General features: G+C 34.4%; 20 non-coding genes across 20 annotated transcripts; all 20 read right to left on the reverse strand.

The window, feature by feature from the left end:
- Positions 1–609: 609 nt before the first annotated feature.
- On the reverse strand, positions 610–692 carry TRNAL-UAA (transfer RNA leucine (anticodon UAA)). Its single transcript has one exon. It is a non-coding gene; the product is annotated as a tRNA-Leu (tRNA).
- An 812-nt stretch (positions 693–1,504) lies between these two features.
- Positions 1,505–1,570, reverse strand: TRNAL-UAA (transfer RNA leucine (anticodon UAA)). Its single transcript has one exon. It is a non-coding gene; the product is annotated as a tRNA-Leu (tRNA).
- An 810-nt stretch (positions 1,571–2,380) lies between these two features.
- TRNAL-UAA (transfer RNA leucine (anticodon UAA)) lies at positions 2,381–2,463 on the reverse strand. The gene has a single exon. It is a non-coding gene; the product is annotated as a tRNA-Leu (tRNA).
- An 812-nt stretch (positions 2,464–3,275) lies between these two features.
- On the reverse strand, positions 3,276–3,358 carry TRNAL-UAA (transfer RNA leucine (anticodon UAA)). Its single transcript has one exon. It is a non-coding gene; the product is annotated as a tRNA-Leu (tRNA).
- Positions 3,359–4,167: 809 nt separating this feature from the next.
- On the reverse strand, positions 4,168–4,250 carry TRNAL-UAA (transfer RNA leucine (anticodon UAA)). The gene has a single exon. It is a non-coding gene; the product is annotated as a tRNA-Leu (tRNA).
- Positions 4,251–5,935: 1,685 nt separating this feature from the next.
- Positions 5,936–6,018, reverse strand: TRNAL-UAA (transfer RNA leucine (anticodon UAA)). The gene has a single exon. It is a non-coding gene; the product is annotated as a tRNA-Leu (tRNA).
- A 1,685-nt stretch (positions 6,019–7,703) lies between these two features.
- On the reverse strand, positions 7,704–7,769 carry TRNAL-UAA (transfer RNA leucine (anticodon UAA)). Its single transcript has one exon. It is a non-coding gene; the product is annotated as a tRNA-Leu (tRNA).
- An 809-nt stretch (positions 7,770–8,578) lies between these two features.
- On the reverse strand, positions 8,579–8,661 carry TRNAL-UAA (transfer RNA leucine (anticodon UAA)). The gene has a single exon. It is a non-coding gene; the product is annotated as a tRNA-Leu (tRNA).
- An 811-nt stretch (positions 8,662–9,472) lies between these two features.
- TRNAL-UAA (transfer RNA leucine (anticodon UAA)) lies at positions 9,473–9,538 on the reverse strand. Its single transcript has one exon. It is a non-coding gene; the product is annotated as a tRNA-Leu (tRNA).
- Positions 9,539–10,345: 807 nt separating this feature from the next.
- On the reverse strand, positions 10,346–10,428 carry TRNAL-UAA (transfer RNA leucine (anticodon UAA)). Its single transcript has one exon. It is a non-coding gene; the product is annotated as a tRNA-Leu (tRNA).
- A 1,687-nt stretch (positions 10,429–12,115) lies between these two features.
- Positions 12,116–12,198, reverse strand: TRNAL-UAA (transfer RNA leucine (anticodon UAA)). The gene has a single exon. It is a non-coding gene; the product is annotated as a tRNA-Leu (tRNA).
- Positions 12,199–13,007: 809 nt separating this feature from the next.
- On the reverse strand, positions 13,008–13,090 carry TRNAL-UAA (transfer RNA leucine (anticodon UAA)). Its single transcript has one exon. It is a non-coding gene; the product is annotated as a tRNA-Leu (tRNA).
- An 809-nt stretch (positions 13,091–13,899) lies between these two features.
- Positions 13,900–13,982, reverse strand: TRNAL-UAA (transfer RNA leucine (anticodon UAA)). The gene has a single exon. It is a non-coding gene; the product is annotated as a tRNA-Leu (tRNA).
- Positions 13,983–15,669: 1,687 nt separating this feature from the next.
- On the reverse strand, positions 15,670–15,752 carry TRNAL-UAA (transfer RNA leucine (anticodon UAA)). The gene has a single exon. It is a non-coding gene; the product is annotated as a tRNA-Leu (tRNA).
- An 809-nt stretch (positions 15,753–16,561) lies between these two features.
- Positions 16,562–16,644, reverse strand: TRNAL-UAA (transfer RNA leucine (anticodon UAA)). Its single transcript has one exon. It is a non-coding gene; the product is annotated as a tRNA-Leu (tRNA).
- An 812-nt stretch (positions 16,645–17,456) lies between these two features.
- Positions 17,457–17,522, reverse strand: TRNAL-UAA (transfer RNA leucine (anticodon UAA)). The gene has a single exon. It is a non-coding gene; the product is annotated as a tRNA-Leu (tRNA).
- An 807-nt stretch (positions 17,523–18,329) lies between these two features.
- TRNAL-UAA (transfer RNA leucine (anticodon UAA)) lies at positions 18,330–18,412 on the reverse strand. Its single transcript has one exon. It is a non-coding gene; the product is annotated as a tRNA-Leu (tRNA).
- A 1,687-nt stretch (positions 18,413–20,099) lies between these two features.
- On the reverse strand, positions 20,100–20,182 carry TRNAL-UAA (transfer RNA leucine (anticodon UAA)). Its single transcript has one exon. It is a non-coding gene; the product is annotated as a tRNA-Leu (tRNA).
- Positions 20,183–20,992: 810 nt separating this feature from the next.
- On the reverse strand, positions 20,993–21,058 carry TRNAL-UAA (transfer RNA leucine (anticodon UAA)). The gene has a single exon. It is a non-coding gene; the product is annotated as a tRNA-Leu (tRNA).
- Positions 21,059–21,865: 807 nt separating this feature from the next.
- Positions 21,866–21,948, reverse strand: TRNAL-UAA (transfer RNA leucine (anticodon UAA)). Its single transcript has one exon. It is a non-coding gene; the product is annotated as a tRNA-Leu (tRNA).
- Between the last annotated feature and the right edge of the window lie 709 nt (positions 21,949–22,657).

The following is a 22,657-nucleotide window of genomic DNA, read 5'->3' on the forward strand; positions in this document are numbered from 1 at the left end:
GCTCTATGTTTAGAAAGATGACTAAAACTGATCATTGGAATAAAATGTTACCTGGATTTATCAACAACGCTAAGTTAAAAAAATCGAGTGTACTAATACAAATTAATCTTTCCACATAATGTCAACGACAAGTTCGTCACTTCACTATACTCCATGTTTTCCTAAGCAGATTTAACATTTCATCACTACCTATGCACCCTGTACTTTTCCTTTTTTGATCTAACCTTTCTGGAAGACCATATTTTATACAAATTTCTTTTATCATACTTCTGATTCGCTCATATTATTTTGACATCATGTGCTTTAAAACTTCTTTTGGAGCTACAGTATGATTGTTTACCTCTATAAATCAACTACATCTTTTTCCCAAAAGATTCCACATTTGCTTTTTTTAGATGTCTTTTCTTTGGTTGAAACTTGAAACTTCCTCTAGTGATCATCATACGTCGTACTAGAGCTTCAGTTTATTATAAAACCTCCACTCAATTAATTGCAATATTCATGGTTATTACAGGTAGACAACTGTGCTACCGGGCAACAATATCTTTCCTGCTGTTCAGACCTATGTAGATTTTGAGATGCCTTGAAGATTTTCAAGAGTAAAACTCATACCAGGAGTGGGGTTCGAACCCACGCGGATACATATCCATTGGATCTTAAGTCCAACGCCTTAACCACTCGGCCATCCTGGTGGTTGTGTATCAGCTTTTCGATTGTAACTGGAGCTGATGATTGATAAAAATAGTGCAATCATTAAATTTGCACTAACAGATAGCTTTATTTTATAAGGTGACTTATCAAGAGCTGTAGACCGGCCACGAATGTAGACCATACTCTTCACTGGAAATTTCATACTCCAACTTTAACTTTCCTCTGTATATTGGCTTTCATTTTTGCTCTATGTTTAGAAAGATGACCAAAACTGATCATTGGAATAAAATGTTACCTGGATTTATCAACAACGCTAAGTTAAAAAAATCGAGTTTCCTAATACAAATTAATCTTTCTACATAATGTCAATGACAAGTTCATCACTTCACTATACTCCATGTTTTCCTAAGCAGATTTAACATTTCATCACTACCTATGCACCCTGTACTTTTCCTTTTTTGATCTAACGTTTCTAGAAGACCATATTTTATACAAATTTCTTTTATCATACTTCTGATTCGCTCATATTATTTTGACATCACGTGCTTTAAAACGTCTTTTGGAGCTACAGTATGATTGTTTACCTCAATAAATCAACTACTTCTTTTTCCCAAAAGATTCCACATTTGTTTTTTTTAGATGTCTTTTCTTTGGTTGAAACTTGAAACTTCCTCTAGTGATCATCATACGTTGTACTAGAGCTTCAGTTTATTATAAAACCTCCACTCAATTAATTGCAATATTCATGGTTATTACAGGTATACAACTGTGCTACTGGGCAACAATATCTTTCCTGCTGTTAAGACCTATGTATATTTTGAGATGCCTTGAAGATTTTCAAGAGTAAAGCTCATACCAGGAGTGGGGTTCGAACCATTGGATCTTAAGTCCAACGCCTTAACCACTCGGCCATCCTGGTGGTTGTGTGTTAGCTTTTAGATTGTAACTGGTGCTGATGATTGATAAAAATAGTGCAATCATTAAATTTGCACTAACAGAGCTTTATTTTATAAGGTGACTTATCAAGAGCTGTAGACCGGCCACCAATGTAGACCATACTCTTCACTGGAAATTTCATACTCCAACTTTAACTTTCCTCTGAATATTGGCTTTCATTTTTGCTCTATGTTTAGAAAGATGACCAAAACTGATCATTGGAATAAAATGTTACCTGGATTTATCAACAACGCTAAGTTAAAAAAATCGAGTTTCCTAATACAAATTAATCTTTCCACATAATGTCAATGACAAGTTCGTCACTTCACTATACTCCATGTTTTCCTAATCAGATTTAACATTTCATCACTACCTATGCACCCTGTACTTTTCCTTTTTTGATCTAACCTTTCTGGAATACCATATTTTATACAAATTTCTTTTATCATACTTCTGATTCGCTCATATTATTTTGACATCATGTGCTTTAAAACTTCTTTTGGAGCTACAGTATGACTGTTTACCTCTAATAATCAACTACATCTTTTTCCCAAAAGATTCCACATTTGTTTTTTTTAGATGTCTTTTTTTTGGTTGAAACTTAAAACTTCCTCTAGTGATCATCATATGTCGTACTAGAGCTTCAGTTTATTATAAAACCTCCACTCAATTAATTGCAATATTCATGGTTATTACAGGTATACAACTCTGCTACCGGGCAACAATATCTTTCCTGCTGTTCAGACCTATGTAGATTTTGAGATGCCTTGAAGATTTTCAAGAGTAAAACTCATACCAGGAGTGGGGTTCGTACCCACGCGGATACATATCCATTGGATCTTAAGTCCAACGCCTTAACCACTCGGCCACCCTGGTGGTTGTGTGTCAGCTTTTAGATTGTAACTGGAGCTGATGATTGATAAAAATAGTGCAATCATTAAATTTGCAGTAACAGATAGCTTTATTTTATAAGGTGACTTATCAAGAGCTGTAGACCGGCCACCAATGTAGAACATACTCTTCAATGGAAATTTCATACTCCAACTTTAACTTTCCTCTGTATATTGGCTTTCATTTTTGCTCTATGTTTAGAAAGATGATAAAAACTGATCATTGGAATAAAATGTTACCTGGATTTATAGACAACGCTAAGTTTAAAAAATCGAGTTTCCTAATACAAATTAATCTTTCTACATAATGTCAATGACAAGTTCGTCACTTCACTATACTCCATGTTTTCTTAAGCAGATTTAACATTTCATCACTACCTATGCACCCTGTACTTTTCCTTTTTTGATCTAACCTTTCTAGAAGACCATATTTTATACAAATTTCTTTTATCATACTTCTGATTCGCTCTTATTAATTTGACATCATGTGCTTTAAAACTTCTTTTGGAGCTACAGTATGATTGTTTACCTCTATAAATCAACTACATCTTTTTCCCAAAAGATTCCACATTAGTTTTTTTTAGATGTCTTTTCTTTGGTTGAAACTTGAAACTTCCTCTAGTGATCATCATATGTCGTACTAGAGCTTCAGTTTATTATAAAACCTCCACTCAATTAATTGCAATATTCATGGTTATTACAGGTATACAACTGTGCTACCGGGCAACAATATCTTTCCTGCTGTTCAGACCTATGTAGATTTTGAGATGCCTTGAAGATTTTCAAGAGTAAAACTCATACCAGGAGTGGGGTTCGAACCCACGCGGATACATATCCATTGGATCTTAAGTCCAACGCCTTAACCACTCGGCCACCCTGGTGGTTCTGTGTCAGCTTTTAGATTGTAACTGGAGCTGATGATTGATAAAAATAGTGCAATCATTAAATTTGCAGTAACAGATAGCTTTATTTTATAAGGTGACTTATCAAGAGCTGTAGACCGGCCACCAATGTAGAACATACTCTTCAATGGAAATTTCATACTCCAACTTTAACTTTCCTCTGTATATTGGCTTTCATTTTTGCTCTATGTTTAGAAAGATGACCAAAACTGATCATTGGAATAAAATGTTACCTGGATTTATCAACAACGCTAAGTTAAAAAAATTGAGTTTCCTAATACAAATTAATCTTTCCACATAATGTCAATGACAAGTTCGTCACCTCACTATACTCCATGTTTTCTCAAGCAGATTTAACATTTCATCACTACCTATGCACCCTGTCCTTTTCCTTTTTTAATCTAACCTTTCTAGAAGACCATATTTTATACAAAATTCTTTTATCATACTTCTGATTCGCTCATATTATTTTGACATCATGTGCTTTAAAACTTCTTTTGGAGCTACAGTATGATTGTTTACCTCAATATATCAACTACATCTTTTTCCCAAAAGATTCCACATTTGTTTTTTTTATGTCTTTTCTTTGGTTGAAACTTGAAACTTCCTCTAGTGATCATCATATGTCGTACTAGAGCTTCAGTTTATTATAAAACCTCCACTCAATTAATTGCAATATTCATGGTTATTACAGGTATACAACTGTGCTACCGGGCAACAATATCTTCCTGCTGTTCAGACCTATGTATATTTTGAAATGCCTTGAGGATTTTCAAGAGTAAAACTCATACCAGGAGTGGGGTTCGAACCCACGCGGATACATATCCATTGGATCTTAAGTCCAACGCCTTAACCACTCGGCCATCCTGGTGGTTGTGTGTCAGCTTTTAGATTGTAACTGGAGCTGATGATTGATAAAAATAGTGCAATCATTAAATTTGCACTAACAGATAGCTTTATTTTATAAGGTGACTTATCAAGAGCTGTAGACCGGCCACCAATGTAGACCATACTCTTCACTGGAAATTTCATACTCCAACTTTAACTTTCCTCTGTATATTGGCTTTCATTTTTGCTCTATGTTTAGAAAGATGACCAAAACTGATCATTGGAATAAAATGTTACCTGGATTTATCAACAACGCTAAGTTAAAAAAAATCGAGTTTCCTATTACAAATTAATCTTTCTACATAATGTCAATGACAAGTTCGTCACTTCACTATACTCCATGTTTTCCTAAGCAGATTTAACATTTCATCACTACCTATGCACCCTGTCATTTTCCTTTTTTGATCTAACCTTTCTAGAAGACCATATTTTATACAAATTTCTTTTATCATACTTCTGATTCGCTCATATTATTTTGACATCACGTGCTTTAAAACGTCTTTTGGAGCTACAGTATGATTGTTTACCTCAATAAATCAACTACTTCTTTTTCCCAAAAGATTACACATTTGGTTTTTTTTTATGTCTTTTCTTTGGTTGAAACTTGAAACTTCCTCTAGTGATCATCATACGTTGTACTAGAGCTTCAGTTTATTATAAAACCTCCACTCAATTAATTGCAATATTCATGGTTATTACAGGTATACAACTGTGCTACCGGGCAACAATATCTTCCTGCTGTTCAGACCTATGTATATTTTGAGATGCCTTGAAGATTTTCAAGAGTAAAACTCATACCAGGAGTGAGGTTCGAACCATTGGATCTTAAGTCCAACACCTTAACCACTCGGCCATCCTTTTGGTTGTGTGTTTGCTTTTTGATTGTAACTGGTGCTGATGATTGATAAAAATAGTGCAATCATTAAATTTGCACTAACAGAGCTTTATTTTATAAGGTGACTTATCAAGAGCTGTAGACCGGCCACCAATGTAGACCATACTCTTCACTGGAAATTTCATACTCCAACTTTAACTTTCCTCTGTATATTGGCTTTCATTTTTGCTCTATGTTTAGAAAGATGACCAAAACTGATCATTGGAATAAAATGTTACCTGGATTTATCAACAACGCTAAGTTAAAAAAATCGAGTTTCCTAATACAAATTAATCTTTCTACATAATGTCAATGACAAGTTCGTCACTTCACTATACTCCATGTTTTCCTAAGCAGATTTAACATTTCATCACTACCTATGCACCCTGTCATTTTCCTTTTTTGATCTAACCTTTCTAGAAGACCATATTTTATACAAATTTCTTTTATCATACTTCTGATTCGCTCATATTATTTTGACATCACGTGCTTTAAAACGTCTTTTGGAGCTACAGTATGATTGTTTACCTCAATAAATCAACTACTTCTTTTTCCCAAAAGATTCCACATTTGTTTTTTTTATGTCTTTTCTTTGGTTGAAACTTGAAACTTCCTCTAGTGATCATCATACGTCGTACTAGAGCTTCAGTTTATTATAAAACCTCCACTCAATTAATTGCAATATTCATGGTTATTACAGGTATACAACTGTGCTACCGGGCAACAATATCTTCCTGCTGTTCAGACCTATGTATATTTTGAGATGCCTTGAAGATTTTCAAGAGTAAAACTCATACCAGGAGTGGGGTTCGAACCCACGCGGATACATATCCATTGGATCTTAAGTCCAACGCCTTAACCACTCGGCCATCCTGGTGGTTGTGTGTCAGCTTTTAGATTGTAACTGGAGCTGATGATTGATAAAAATAGTGCAATCATTAAATTTGCTCTAACAGATAGCTTTATTTTATAAGGTGACTTATCAAGAGCTGTAGACCGGCCACCAATGTAGACCATACTCTTCACTGGAAATTTCATACTCCAACTTTAACTTTCCTCTGTATATTGGCTTTCATTTTTGCTCTATGTTTAGAAAGATGACCAAAACTGATCATTTGAATAAAATGTTACCTGGATTTATCAACAACGCTAAGTTAAAAAAATCGAGTTTCCTAATACAAATTAATCTTTCTACATAATGTCAATGACAAGTTCGTCACTTCACTATACTCCATGTTTTCCTAAGCAGATTTAACATTTCATCACTACCTATGCACCCTGTCATTTTCCTTTTTTGATCTAACCTTTCTAGAAGACCATATTTTATACAAATTTCTTTTATCATACTTCTGATTCGCTCATATTATTTTGACATCACGTGCTTTAAAACGTCTTTTGGAGCTACAGTATGATTGTTCACCTCAATAAATCAACTACTTCTTTTTCCCAAAAGATTCCACATTTGGTTTTTTTTATGTCTTTTCTTTGGTTGAAACTTGAAACTTCCTCTAGTGATCATCATACGTTGTACTAGAGCTTCAGTTTATTATAAAACCTCCACTCAATTAATTGCAATATTCATGGTTATTACAGGTATACAACTGTGCTACCGGGCAACAATATCTTCCTGCTGTTCAGACCTATGTATATTTTGAGATGCCTTGAAGATTTTCAAGAGTAAAACTCATACCAGGAGTGAGGTTCGAACCATTGGATCTTAAGTCTAACGCCTTAACCACTCGGCCATCCTGGTGGTTGTGTGTTTGCTTTTTGATTGTAACTGGTGCTGATGATTGATAAAAATAGTGCAATCATTAAATTTGCACTAACAGAGCTTTATTTTATAAGGTGACTTATCAAGAGCTGTAGACCGGCCACCAATGTAGACCATACTCTTCACTGGAAATTTCATACTCCAACTTTAACTTTCCTCTGTATATTGGCTTTCATTTTTGCTCTATGTTTAGAAAGATGACCAAAACTGATCATTGGAATAAAATGTTACCTGGATTTATCAACAACGCTAAGTTAAAAAAATCGAGTTTCCTAATACAAATTAATCTTTCTACATAATGTCAATGACAAGTTCGTCACTTCACTATACTCCATGTTTTCCTAAGCAGATTTAACATTTCATCACTACCTATGCACCCTGTCATTTTCCTTTTTTGATCTAACCTTTCTAGAAGACCATATTTTATACAAATTTCTTTTATCATACTTCTGATTCGCTCATATTATTTTGACATCACGTGCTTTAAAACGTCTTTTGGAGCTACAGTATGATTGTTTACCTCAATAAATCAACTACTTCTTTTTCCCAAAAGATTCCACATTTGTTTTTTTTAGATGTCTTTTCTTTGGTTGAAACTTATAACTTCCTCTAGTGATCATCATACGTTGTACTAGAGCTTCAGTTTATTATAAACCTCCACTCAATTAATTGCAATATTCATGGTTATTACAGGTATACAACTGTGCTACCGGGCAACAATATCTTTCCTGCTGTTCAGACCTATGAATATTTTGAGATGCCTTGAAGATTTTCAAGAGTAAAACTCATACCAGGAGTGGGGTTCGAACCATTGGATCTTAAGTCCAACGCCTTAACCACTCGGCCATCCTGGTGGTTGTTTGTTTGATTTTAGATTGTAACTGGTGCTGATGATTGATAAAAATAGTGCAATCATTAAATTTGCACTAACAGAGCTTTATTTTATAAGGTGACTTATCAAGAGCTGTAGACCGGCCACCAATGTAGACCATACTCTCCACTGGAAATTTCATACTCCAACTTTAACTTTTCTCTGAATATTGGCTTTCATTTTTGCTCTATGTTTAAAAAGATGACCAAAACTGATCATTGGAATAAAATGTTACCTGGATTTATCAACAACGCTAAGTTAAAAAAATCGAGTTTCCTAATACAAATTAATCTTTCCACATAATATCAATGACAAGTTCGTCACTTCACTATACTCCATGTTTTCCTAAGCAGATTTAACATTTCATCACTACCTATGCACCCTGTACTTTTCCTTTTTTGATCTAACCTTTCTGGAAGACCATATTTTATACAAATTTCTTTTATCATACTTCTGATTCGCTCATAATATTTTGACATCATGTGCTTTAAAACTTCTTTTGGAGCTACAGTATGATTGTTTACCTCTATAAATCAACTACATCTTTTTCCCAAAAGATTCCACATTTGTTTTTTTTAGATGTCTTTTCTTTGGTTGAAACTTGAAACGTCCTCTAGTGATCATCATACGTCGTACTAGAGCTTCAGTTTATTATAAAACCGCCACTCAATTAATTGCAATATTCATGGTTATTACAGGTATACAACTGTGCTACCGGGCAACAATATCTTCCTGCTGTTCAGACCTATGTATATTTTGAGATGCCTTGAAGATTTTCAAGAGTAAAACTCATACCAGGAGTGGGGTTCGAACCCACGCGGATACATATCCATTGGATCTTAAGTCCAACGCCTTAACCACTCGGCCATCCTGGTGGTTGTGTGTCAGCTTTTAGATTGTAACTGGAGCTGATGATTGATAAAAATAGTGCAATCATTAAATTTGCACTAACAGATAGCTTTATTTTATAAGGTGACTTATCAAGAGCTGTAGACCGGCCACCAATGTAGACCATACTCTTCACTGGAAATTTCATACTCCAACTTTAACTTTCCTCTGTATATTGGCTTTCATTTTTGCTCTATGTTTAGAAAGATGACCAAAACTGATCATTGGAATAAAATGTTACCTGGATTTATCAACAACGCTAAGTTAAAAAAATCGAGTTTCCTAATACAAATTAATCTTTCTACATAATGTCAATGACAAGTTCGTCACTTCACTATACTCCATGTTTTCCTAAGCAGATTTAACATTTCATCACTACCTATGCACCCTGTCATTTTCCTTTTTTGATCTAACCTTTCTAGAAGACCATATTTTATACAAATTTCTTTTATCATACTTCTGATTCGCTCATATTATTTTGACATCACGTGCTTTAAAACGTCTTTTGGAGCTACAGTATGATTGTTTACCTCAATAAATCAACTACTTCTTTTTCCCAAAAGATTCCACATTTGTTTTTTTTAGATGTCTTTTCTTTGGTTGAAACTTATAACTTCCTCTAGTGATCATCATACGTTGTACTAGAGCTTCAGTTTATTATAAACCTCCACTCAATTAATTGCAATATTCATGGTTATTACAGGTATACAACTGTGCTACCGGGCAACAATATCTTTCCTGCTGTTCAGACCTATGAATATTTTGAGATGCCTTGAAGATTTTCAAGAGTAAAACTCATACCAGGAGTGGGGTTCGAACCATTGGATCTTAAGTCCAACGCCTTAACCACTCGGCCATCCTGGTGGTTGTGTGTTTGATTTTAGATTGTAACTGGTGCTGACGATTGATAAAAATAGTGCAATCATTAAATTTGCACTAACAGAGCTTTATTTTATAAGGTGACTTATCAAGAGCTGTAGACCGGCCACCAATGTAGACCATACTCTTCACTGGAAATTTCATACTCCAACTTTAACTTTCCTCTGTATATTGGCTTTCATTTTTGCTCTATGTTTAGAAAGATGACCAAAACTGATCATTGGAATAAAATGTTACCTGGATTTATCAACAACGCTAAGTTAAAAAAATCGAGTTTCCTAATACAAATTAATCTTTCTACATAATGTCAATGACAAGTTCGTCACTTCACTATACTCCATGTTTTCCTAAGCAGATTTAACATTTCATCACTACCTATGCACCCTGTCATTTTCCTTTTTTGATCTAACCTTTCTAGAAGACCATATTTTATACAAATTTCTTTTATCATACTTCTGATTCGCTCATATTATTTTGACATCACGTGCTTTAAAACGTCTTTTGGAGCTACAGTATGATTGTTTACCTTAATAAATCAACTACTTCTTTTTCCCAAAAGATTCCACATTTGTTTTTTTTATGTCTTTTCTTTGGTTGAAACTTGAAACTTCCTCTAGTGATCATCATACGTCGTACTAGAGCTTCAGTTTATTATAAAACCTCCACTCAATTAATTGCAATATTCATGGTTATTACAGGTATACAACTGTGCTACCGGGCAACAATATCTTCCTGCTGTTCAGACCTATGTATATTTTGAGATGCCTTGAAGATTTTCAAGAGTAAAACTCATACCAGGAGTGGGGTTCGAACCCACGCGGATACATATCCATTGGATCTTAAGTCCAACGCCTTAACCACTCGGCCATCCTGGTGGTTGTGTGTCAGCTTTTAGATTGTAACTGGAGCTGATGATTGATAAAAATAGTGCAATCATTAAATTTGCACTAACAGATAGCTTTATTTTATAAGGTGACTTATCAAGAGCTGTAGACCGGCCACCAATGTAGACCATACTCTTCACTGGAAATTTCATACTCCAACTTTAACTTTCCTCTGTATATTGGCTTTCATTTTTGCTCTATGTTTAGAAAGATGACCAAAACTGATCATTGGAATAAAATGTTACCTGGATTTATCAACAACGCTAAGTTAAAAAAATCGAGTTTCCTAATACAAATTAATCTTTCTACATAATGTCAATGACAAGTTCGTCACTTCACTATACTCCATGTTTTCCTAAGCAGATTTAACATTTCATCACTACCTATGCACCCTGTCATTTTCCTTTTTTGATCTAACCTTTCTAGAAGACCATATTTTATACAAATTTCTTTTATCATACTTCTGATTCGCTCATATTATTTTGACATCACGTGCTTTAAAACGTCTTTTGGAGCTACAGTATGATTGTTTACCTCAATAAATCAACTACTTCTTTTTCCCAAAAGATTCCACATTTGTTTTTTTTAGATGTCTTTTCTTTGGTTGAAACTTATAACTTCCTCTAGTGATCATCATACGTTGTACTAGAGCTTCAGTTTATTATAAAACCTCCACTCAATTAATTGCAATATTCATGGGTATTACAGGTATACAACTGTGCTACCGGGCAACAATATCTTTCCTGCTGTTCAGACCTATGAATATTTTGAGATGCCTTGAAGATTTTCAAGAGTAAAACTCATACCAGGAGTGGGGTTCGAACCATTGGATCTTAAGTCCAAGGCCTTAACCACTCGGCCATCCTGGTGGTTGTGTGTTTGATTTTAGATTGTAACTGGTGCTGATGATTGATAAAAATAGTGCAATCATTAAATTTGCACTAACAGAGCTTTATTTTATAAGGTGACCTATCAAGAGCTGAAGACCGGCCACCACTGTAGACCATACTCTTCACTGGAAATTTCATACTCCAACTTTAACTTTCCTCTGAATATTGGTTTTCATTTTTGCTCTATGTTTAGAAAGATGACCAAAACTGATCATTGGAATAAAATGTTACCTGGATTTATCAACAACGCTAAGTTAAAAAAATCGAGTTTCCTAATACAAATTAATCTTTCCACATAATATCAATGACAAGTTCGTCACTTCACTATACTCCATGTTTTCCTAAGCAGATTTAACATTTCATCACTACCTATGCACCCTGTACTTTTCCTTTTTTGATCTAACCTTTCTGGAAGACCATATTTTATACAAATTTCTTTTATCATACTTCTGATTCGCTCATAATATTTTGACATCATGTGCTTTAAAACTTCTTTTGGAGCTACAGTATGATTGTTTACCTCTATAAATCAACTACATCTTTTTCCCAAAAGATTCCACATTTGTTTTTTTTAGATGTCTTTTCTTTGGTTGAAACTTGAAACTTCCTCTAGTGATCATCATACGTCGTACTAGAGCTTCAGTTTATTATAAAACCTCCACTCAATTAATTGCAATATTCATGGTTATTACAGGTATACAACTGTGCTACCGGGCAACAATATCTTCCTGCTGTTCAGACCTATGTATATTTTGAGATGCCTTGAAAATTTTCAAGAGTAAAACTCATACCAGCAGTGGGGTTCGAACCCACGCGGATACATATCCATTGGATCTTAAGTCCAACGCCTTAACCACTCGGCCATCCTGGTGGTTGTGTGTCAGCTTTTAGATTGTAACTGGAGCTGATGATTGATAAAAATAGTGCAATCATTAAATTTGCACTAACAGATAGCTTTATTTTATAAGGTGACTTATCAAGAGCTGTAGACCGGCCACCAATGTAGACCATACTCTTCACTGTAAATTTCATACTCCAACTTTAACTTTCCTCTGTATATTGGCTTTCATTTTTGCTCTATGTTTAGAAAGATGACCAAAACTGATCATTGGAATAAAATGTTACCTGGATTTATCAACAACGCTAAGTTAAAAAAATCGAGTTTCCTAATACAAATTAATCTTTCTACATAATGTCAATGACAAGTTCGTCACTTCACTATACTCCATGTTTTCCTAAGCAGATTTAACATTTCATCACTACCTATGCACCCTGTCATTTTCCTTTTTTGATCTAACCTTTCTAGAAGACCATATTTTATACAAATTTCTTTTATCATACTTCTGATTCGCTCATATTATTTTGACATCACGTGCTTTAAAACGTCTTTTGGAGCTACAGTATGATTGTTTACCTCAATAAATCAACTACTTCTTTTTCCCAAAAGATTCCACATTTGTTTTTTTTATGTCTTTTCTTTGGTTGAAACTTGAAACTTCCTCTAGTGATCATCATACGTCGTACTAGAGCTTCAGTTTATTATAAAACCTCCACTCAATTAATTGCAATATTCATGGTTATTACAGGTATACAACTGTGCTACCGGGCAACAATATCTTCCTGCTGTTCAGACCTATGTATATTTTGAGATGCCTTGAAGATTTTCAAGAGTAAAACTCATACCAGGAGTGGGGTTCGAACCCACGCGGATACATATCCATTGGATCTTAAGTCCAACGCCTTAACCACTCGGCCATCCTGGTGGTTGTGTGTCAGCTTTTAGATTGTAACTGGAGCTGATGATTGATAAAAATAGTGCAATCATTAAATTTGCACTAACAGATAGCTTTATTTTATAAGGTGACTTATCAAGAGCTGTAGACCGGCCACCAATGTAGACCATACTCTTCACTGGAAATTTCATACTCCAACTTTAACTTTCCTCTGTATATTGGCTTTCATTTTTGCTCTATGTTTAGAAAGATGACCAAAACTGATCATTGGAATAAAATGTTACCTGGATTTATCAACAACGCTAAGTTAAAAAAATCGAGTTTCCTAATACAAATTAATCTTTCTACAAAATGTCAATGACAAGTTCATCACTTCACTATACTCCATGTTTTCCTAAGCAGATTTAACATTTCATCACTACCTATGCACCCTGTCATTTTCCTTTTTTGATCTAACCTTTCTAGAAGACCATATTTTATACAAATTTCTTTTATCATACTTCTGATTCGCTCATATTATTTTGACATCACGTGCTTTAAAACATCTTTTGGAGCTACAGTATGATTGTTTACCTCAATAAATCAACTACTTCTTTTTCCCAAAAGATTCCACATTTGTTTTTTTTATGTCTTTTCTTTGGTTGAAACTTGAAACTTCCTCTAGTGATCATCATACGTCGTACTAGAGCTTCAGTTTATTATAAAACCTCCACTCAATTAATTGCAATATTCATGGTTATTACAGGTATACAACTGTGCTACCGGGCAACAATATCTTCCTGCTGTTCAGACCTATGTATATTTTGAGATGCCTTGAAGATTTTCAAGAGTAAAACTCATACCAGGAGTGGGGTTCGAACCCACGAGGATACATATCCATTGGATCTTAAGTCCAACGCCTTAACCACTCGGCCATCCTGGTGGTTGTGTGTCAGCTTTTAGATTGTAACTGGAGCTGATGATTGATAAAAATAGTGCAATCATTAAATTTGCACTAACAGATAGCTTTATTTTATAAGGTGACTTATCAAGAGCTGTAGACCGGCCACCAATGTAGACCATACTCTTCACTGGAAATTTCATACTCCAACTTTAACTTTCCTCTGTATATTGGCTTTCATTTTTGCTCTATGTTTAGAAAGATGACCAAAACTGATCATTGGAATAAAATGTTACCTGGATTTATCAACAACGCTAAGTTAAAAAAATCGAGTTTCCTAATACAAATTAATCTTTCTACATAATGTCAATGACAAGTTCGTCACTTCACTATACTCCATGTCTTCCTAAGCAGATTTAACATTTCATCACTACCTATGCACCCTGTCATTTTCCTTTTTTGATCTAACCTTTCTAGAAGACCATATTTTATACAAATTTCTTTTATCATACTTCTGATTCGCTCATATTATTTTGACATCACGTGCTTTAAAACGTCTTTTGGAGCTACAGTATGATTGTTTACCTCAATAAATCAACTACTTCTTTTTCCCAAAAGATTCCACATTTGTTTTTTTTAGATGTCTTTTCTTTGGTTGAAACTTATAACTTCCTCTAGTGATCATCATACGTTGTACTAGAGCTTCAGTTTATTATAAAACCTCCACTCAATTAATTGCAATATTCATGGTTATTACAGGTATACAACTGTGCTACCGGGCAACAATATCTTTCCTGCTGTTCAGACCTATGAATATTTTGAGATGCCTTGAAGATTTTCAAGAGTAAAACTCATACCAGGAGTGGGGTTCAAACCATTGGATCTTAAGTCCAAGGCCTTAACCACTCGGCCATCCTGGTGGTTGTGTGTTTGATTTTAGATTGTAACTGGTGCTGATGATTGATAAAAATAGTGCAATCATTAAATTTGCACTAACAGAGCTTTATTTTATAAGGTGACCTATCAAGAGCTGTAGACCGGCCACCACTGTAGACCATACTCTTCACTGGAAATTTCATACTCCAACTTTAACTTTCCTCTGAATATTGGTTTTCATTTTTGCTCTATGTTTAGAAAGATGACCAAAACTGATCATTGGAATAAAATGTTACCTGGATTTATCAACAACGCTAAGTTAAAAAAATCGAGTTTCCTAATACAAATTAATCTTTCCACATAATATCAATGACAAGTTCGTCACTTCACTATACTCCATGTTTTCCTAAGCAGATTTAACATTTCATCACTACCTATGCACCCTGTACTTTTCCTTTTTTGATCTAACCTTTCTGGAAGACCATATTTTATACAAATTTCTTTTATCATACTTCTGATTCGCTCATAATATTTTGACATCATGTGCTTTAAAACTTCTTTTGGAGCTACAGTATGATTGTTTACCTCTATAAATCAACTACATCTTTTTCCCAAAAGATTCCACATTTGTTTTTTTTAGATGTCTTTTCTTTGGTTGAAACTTGAAACTTCCTCTAGTGATCATCATACGTCGTACTAGAGCTTCAGTTTATTATAAAACCTCCACTCAATTAATTGCAATATTCATGGTTATTACAGGTATACAACTGTGCTACCGGGCAACAATATCTTCCTGCTGTTCAGACCTATGTATATTTTGAGATGCCTTGAAGATTTTCAAGAGTAAAACTCATACCAGCAGTGGGGTTCGAACCCACACGGATACATATCCATTGGATCTTAAGTCCAACGCCTTAACCACTCGGCCATCCTGGTGGTTGTGTGTCAGCTTTTAGATTGTAACTGGAGCTGATGATTGATAAAAATAGTGCAATCATTAAATTTGCACTAACAGATAGCTTTATTTTATAAGGTGACTTATCAAGAGCTGTAGACCGGCCACCAATGTAGACGATACTCTTCACTGGAAATTTCATACTCCAACTTTAACTTTCCTCTGTATATTGGCTTTCATTTTTGCTCTATGTTTAGAAAGATGACCAAAACTGATCATTGGAATAAAATGTTACCTGGATTTATCAACAACGCTAAGTTAAAAAAATCGAGTTTCCTAATACAAATTAATCTTTCTACATAATGTCAATGACAAGTTCGTCACTTCACTATACTCCATGTTTTCCTAAGCAGATTTAACATTTCATCACTACTTATGCACCCTGTCATTTTCCTTTTTTGATCTAACCTTTCCAGAAGACCATATTTTATACAAATTTCTTTTATCATACTTCTGATTCGCTCATATTATTTTGACATCACGTGCTTTAAAACGTCTTTTGGAGCTACAGTATGATTGTTTACCTCAATAAATCAACTACTTCTTTTTCCCAAAAGATTCCACATTTGTTTTTTTTATGTCTTTTCTTTGGTTGAAACTTGAAACTTCCTCTAGTGATCATCATACGTCGTACTAGAGCTTCAGTTTATTATAAAACCTCCACTCAATTAATTGCAATATTCATGGTTATTACAGGTATACAACTGTGCTACCGGGCAACAATATCTTCCTGCTGTTCAGACCTATGTATATTTTGAGATGCCTTGAAGATTTTCAAGAGTAAAACTCATACCAGGAGTGGGGTTCGAACCCACGCGGATACATATCCATTGGATCTTAAGTCCAACGCCTTAACCACTCGGCCATCCTGGTGGTTGTGTGTCAGCTTTTAGATTGTAACTGGAGCTGATGATTGATAAAAATAGTGCAATCATTAAATTTGCACTAACAGATAGCTTTATTTTATAAGGTGACTTATCAAGAGCTGTAGACCGGCCACCAATGTAGACCATACTCTTCACTGGAAATTTCATACTCCAACTTTAACTTTCCTCTGTATATTGGCTTTCATTTTTGCTCTATGTTTAGAAAGATGACCAAAACTGATCATTGGAATAAAATGTTACCTGGATTTATCAACAACGCTAAGTTAAAAAAATCGAGTTTCCTAATACAAATTAATCTTTCTACATAATGTCAATGACAAGTTCGTCACTTCACTATACTCCATGTTTTCCTAAGCAGATTTAACATTTCATCACTACCTATGCACCCTGTCATTTTCCTTTTTTGATCTAACCTTTCTAGAAGACCATATTTTATACAAATTTCTTTTATCATACTTCTGATTCGCTCATATTATTTTGACATCACGTGCTTTAAAACGTCTTTTGGAGCTACAGTATGATTGTTTACCTCAATAAATCAACTACTTCTTTTTCCCAAAAGATTCCACATTTGTTTTTTTTAGATGTCTTTTCTTTGGTTGAAACTTATAACTTCCTCTAGTGATCATCATACGTTGTACTAGAGCTTCAGTTTATTATAAAACCTCCACTCAATTAATTGCAATATTCATGGTTATTACAGGTATACAACTGTGCTACCGGGTAACAATATCTTTCCTGCTGTTCAGACCTATGAATATTTTGAGATGCCTTGAAGATTTTCAAGAGTAAAACTCATACCAGGAGTGGGGTTCGAACCATTGGATCTTAAGTCCAACGCCTTAACCACTCGGCCATCCTGGTGGTTGTGTGTTTGATTTTAGATTGTAACTGGTGCTGATGATTGATAAAAATAGTGCAATCATTAAATTTGCACTAACAGAGCTTTATTTTATAAGGTGACTTATCAAGAGCTGTAGACCGGCCACCAATGTAGACCATACTCTTCACTGTAAATTTCATACTCCAACTTTAACTTTCCTCTGTATATTGGCTTTCATTTTTGCTCTATGTTTAGAAAGATGACCAAAACTGATCATTGGAATAAAATGTTACCTGGATTTATCAACAACGCTAAGTTAAAAAAATCGAGTTTCCTAATACAAATTAATCTTTCTACAAAATGTCAATGACAAGTTCATCACTTCACTATACTCCATGTTTTCCTAAGCAGATTTAACATTTCATCACTACCTATGCACCCTGTCATTTTCCTTTTTTGATCTAACCTTTCTAGAAGACCATATTTTATACAAATTTCTTTTATCATACTTCTGATTCGCTCATATTATTTTGACATCACGTGCTTTAAAACATCTTTTGGAGCTACAGTATGATTGTTTACCTCAATAAATCAACTACTTCTTTTTCCCAAAAGATTCCACATTTGTTTTTTTTATGTCTTTTCTTTGGTTGAAGCTTGAAACTTCCTCTAGTGATCATCATACGTCGTACTAGAGCTTCAGTTTATTATAAAACCTCCACTCAATTAATTGCAATATTCATGGTTATTACAGGTATACAACTGTGCTACCGGGCAACAATATCTTCCTGCTGTTCAGACCTATGTATATTTTGAGATGCCTTGAAGATTTTCAAGAGTAAAACTCATACCAGGAGTGGGGTTCGAACCCACGAGGATACATATCCATTGGATCTTAAGTCCAACGCCTTAACCACTCGGCCATCCTGGTGGTTGTGTGTCAGCTTTTAGATTGTAACTGGAGCTGATGATTGATAAAAATAGTGCAATCATTAAATTTGCACTAACAGATAGCTTTATTTTATAAGGTGACTTATCAAGAGCTGTAGACCGGCCACCAATGTAGACCATACTCTTCACTGGAAATTTCATACTCCAACTTTAACTTTCCTCTGTATATTGGCTTTCATTTTTGCTCTATGTTTAGAAAGATGACCAAAACTGATCATTGGAATAAAATGTTACCTGGATTTATCAACAACGCTAAGTTAAAAAAATCGAGTTTCCTAATACAAATTAATCTTTCTACATAATGTCAATGACAAGTTCGTCACTTCACTATACTCCATGTCTTCCTAAGCAGATTTAACATTTCATCACTACCTATGCACCCTGTCATTTTCCTTTTTTGATCTAACCTTTCTAGAAGACCATATTTTATACAAATTTCTTTTATCATACTTCTGATTCGCTCATATTATTTTGACATCACGTGCTTTAAAACGTCTTTTGGAGCTACAGTATGATTGTTTACCTCAATAAATCAACTACTTCTTTTTCCCAAAAGATTCCACATTTGTTTTTTTTAGATGTCTTTTCTTTGGTTGAAACTTATAACTTCCTCTAGTGATCATCATACGTTGTACTAGAGCTTCAGTTTATTATAAAACCTCCACTCAATTAATTGCAATATTCATGGTTATTACAGGTATACAACTGTGCTACCGGGCAACAATATCTTTCCTGCTGTTCAGACCTATGAATATTTTGAGATGCCTTGAAGATTTTCAAGAGTAAAACTCATACCAGGAGTGGGGTTCAAACCATTGGATCTTAAGTCCAAGGCCTTAACCACTCGGCCATCCTGGTGGTTGTGTGTTTGATTTTAGATTGTAACTGGTGCTGATGATTGATAAAAATAGTGCAATCATTAAATTTGCACTAACAGAGCTTTATTTTATAAGGTGACCTATCAAGAGCTGTAGACCGGCCACCACTGTAGACCATACTCTTCACTGGAAATTTCATACTCCAACTTTAACTTTCCTCTGAATATTGGTTTTCATTTTTGCTCTATGTTTAGAAAGATGACCAAAACTGATCATTGGAATAAAATGTTACCTGGATTTATCAACAACGCTAAGTTAAAAAAATCGAGTTTCCTAATACAAATTAATCTTTCCACATAATATCAATGACAAGTTCGTCACTTCACTATACTCCATGTTTTCCTAAGCAGATTTAACATTTCATCACTACCTATGCACCCTGTACTTTTCCTTTTTTGATCTAACCTTTCTGGAAGACCATATTTTATACAAATTTCTTTTATCATACTTCTGATTCGCTCATAATATTTTGACATCATGTGCTTTAAAACTTCTTTTGGAGCTACAGTATGATTGTTTACCTCTATAAATCAACTACATCTTTTTCCCAAAAGATTCCACATTTGTTTTTTTTAGATGTCTTTTCTTTGGTTGAAACTTGAAACTTCCTCTAGTGATCATCATACGTCGTACTAGAGCTTCAGTTTATTATAAAACCTCCACTCAATTAATTGCAATATTCATGGTTATTACAGGTATACAACTGTGCTACCGGGCAACAATATCTTCCTGCTGTTCAGACCTATGTATATTTTGAGATGCCTTGAAGATTTTCAAGAGTAAAACTCATACCAGCAGTGGGGTTCGAACCCACACGGATACATATCCATTGGATCTTAAGTCCAACGCCTTAACCACTCGGCCATCCTGGTGGTTGTGTGTCAGCTTTTAGATTGTAACTGGAGCTGATGATTGATAAAAATAGTGCAATCATTAAATTTGCACTAACAGATAGCTTTATTTTATAAGGTGACTTATCAAGAGCTGTAGACCGGCCACCAATGTAGACGATACTCTTCACTGGAAATTTCATACTCCAACTTTAACTTTCCTCTGTATATTGGCTTTCATTTTTGCTCTATGTTTAGAAAGATGACCAAAACTGATCATTGGAATAAAATGTTACCTGGATTTATCAACAACGCTAAGTTAAAAAAATCGAGTTTCCTAATACAAATTAATCTTTCTACATAATGTCAATGACAAGTTCGTCACTTCACTATACTCCATGTTTTCCTAAGCAGATTTAACATTTCATCACTACTTATGCACCCTGTCATTTTCCTTTTTTGATCTAACCTTTCTAGAAGACCATATTTTATACAAATTTCTTTTATCATACTTCTGATTCGCTCATATTATTTTGACATCACGTGCTTTAAAACGTCTTTTGGAGCTACAGTATGATTGTTTACCTCAATAAATAAACTACTTCTTTTTCCCAAAAGATTCCACATTTGGTTTTTTTTATGTCTTTTCTTTGGTTGAAACTTGAAACTTCCTCTAGTGATCATCATACGTTGTACTAGAGCTTCAGTTTATTATAAAACCTCCACTCAATTAATTGCAATATTCATGGTTATTACAGGTATACAACTGTGCTACCAGGCAACAATATCTTCCTGCTGTTCAGACCTATGTATATTTTGAGATGCCTTGAAGATTTTCAAGAGTAAAACTCATACCAGGAGTGAGGTTCGAACCATTGGATCTTAAGTCCAACGCCTTAACCACTCGGCCATCCTGGTGGTTGTGTGTTTGCTTTTTGATTGTAACTGGTGCTGATGATTGATAAAAATAGTGCAATCATTAAATTTGCACTAACAGAGCTTTATTTTATAAGGTGACTTATCAAGAGCTGTAGACCGGCCACCAATGTAGACCATACTCTTCACTGGAAATTTCATACTCCAACTTTAACTTTCCTCTGTATATTGGCTTTCATTTTTGCTCTATGTTTAGAAAGATGACCAAAACTGATCATTGGAATAAAATGTTACCTGGATTTATCAACAACGCTAAGTTAAAAAAATCGAGTTTCCTAATACAAATTAATCTTTCTACATAATGTCAATGACAAGTTCGTCACTTCACTATACTCCATGTTTTCCTAAGCAGATTTAACATTTCATCACTACCTATGCACCCTGTCATTTTCCTTTTTTGATCTAACCTTTCTAGAAGACCATATTTTATACAAATTTCTTTTATCATACTTCTGATTCGCTCATATTATTTTGACATCACGTGCTTTAAAACGTCTTTTGGAGCTACAGTATGATTGTTTACCTCAATAAATCAACTACTTCTTTTTCCCAAAAGATTCCACACTTGTTTTTTTTATGTCTTTTCTTTGGTTGAAACTTGAAACTTCCTCTAGTGATCATCATACGTCGTACTAGAGCTTCAGTTTATTATAAAACCTCCACTCAATTAATTGCAATATTCATGGTTATTACAGGTATACAACTGTGCTACCGGGCAACAATATCTTCCTGCTGTTCAGACCTATGTATATTTTGAGATGCCTTGAAGATTTTCAAGAGTAAAACTCATACCAGCAGTGGGGTTCAAACCCACGCGGATACATATCCATTGGATCTTAAGTCCAACGCCTTAACCACTCGGCCATCCTGGTGGTTGTGTGTCAGCTTTTAGATTGTAACTGGAGCTGATGATTGATAAAAATAGTGCAATCATTAAATTTGCACTAACAGATAGCTTTATTTTATAAGGTGACTTATCAAGAGCTGTAGACCGGCCACCAATGTAGACGATACTCTTCACTGGAAATTTCATACTCCAACTTTAACTTTCCTCTGTATATTGGCTTTCATTTTTGCTCTATGTTTAGAAAGATGACCAAAACTGATCATTGGAATAAAATGTTACCTGGATTTATCAACAACGCTAAGTTAAAAAAATCGAGTTTCCTAATACAAATTAATCTTTCTACATAATGTCAATGACAAGTTCGTCACTTCACTATACTCCATGTTTTCCTAAGCAGATTTAACATTTCATCACTACTTATGCACCCTGTCATTTTCCTTTTTTGATCTAACCTTTCTAGAAGACCATATTTTATACAAATTTCTTTTATCATACTTCTGATTCGCTCATATTATTTTGACATCACGTGCTTTAAAACGTCTTTTGGAGCTACAGTATGATTGTTTACCTCAATAAATCAACTACTTCTTTTTCCCAAAAGATTCCACATTTGGTTTTTTTTATGTCTTTTCTTTGGTTGAAACTTCCTCTAGTGATCATCATACGTTGTACTAGAGCTTCAGTTTATTATAAAACCTCCACTCAATTAATTGCAATATTCATGGTTATTACAG

Source organism: Anomaloglossus baeobatrachus, chromosome 3, assembly GCF_048569485.1.
Source record: "Anomaloglossus baeobatrachus isolate aAnoBae1 chromosome 3, aAnoBae1.hap1, whole genome shotgun sequence".
Lineage (NCBI taxonomy): Eukaryota > Metazoa > Chordata > Amphibia > Anura > Aromobatidae > Anomaloglossus > Anomaloglossus baeobatrachus.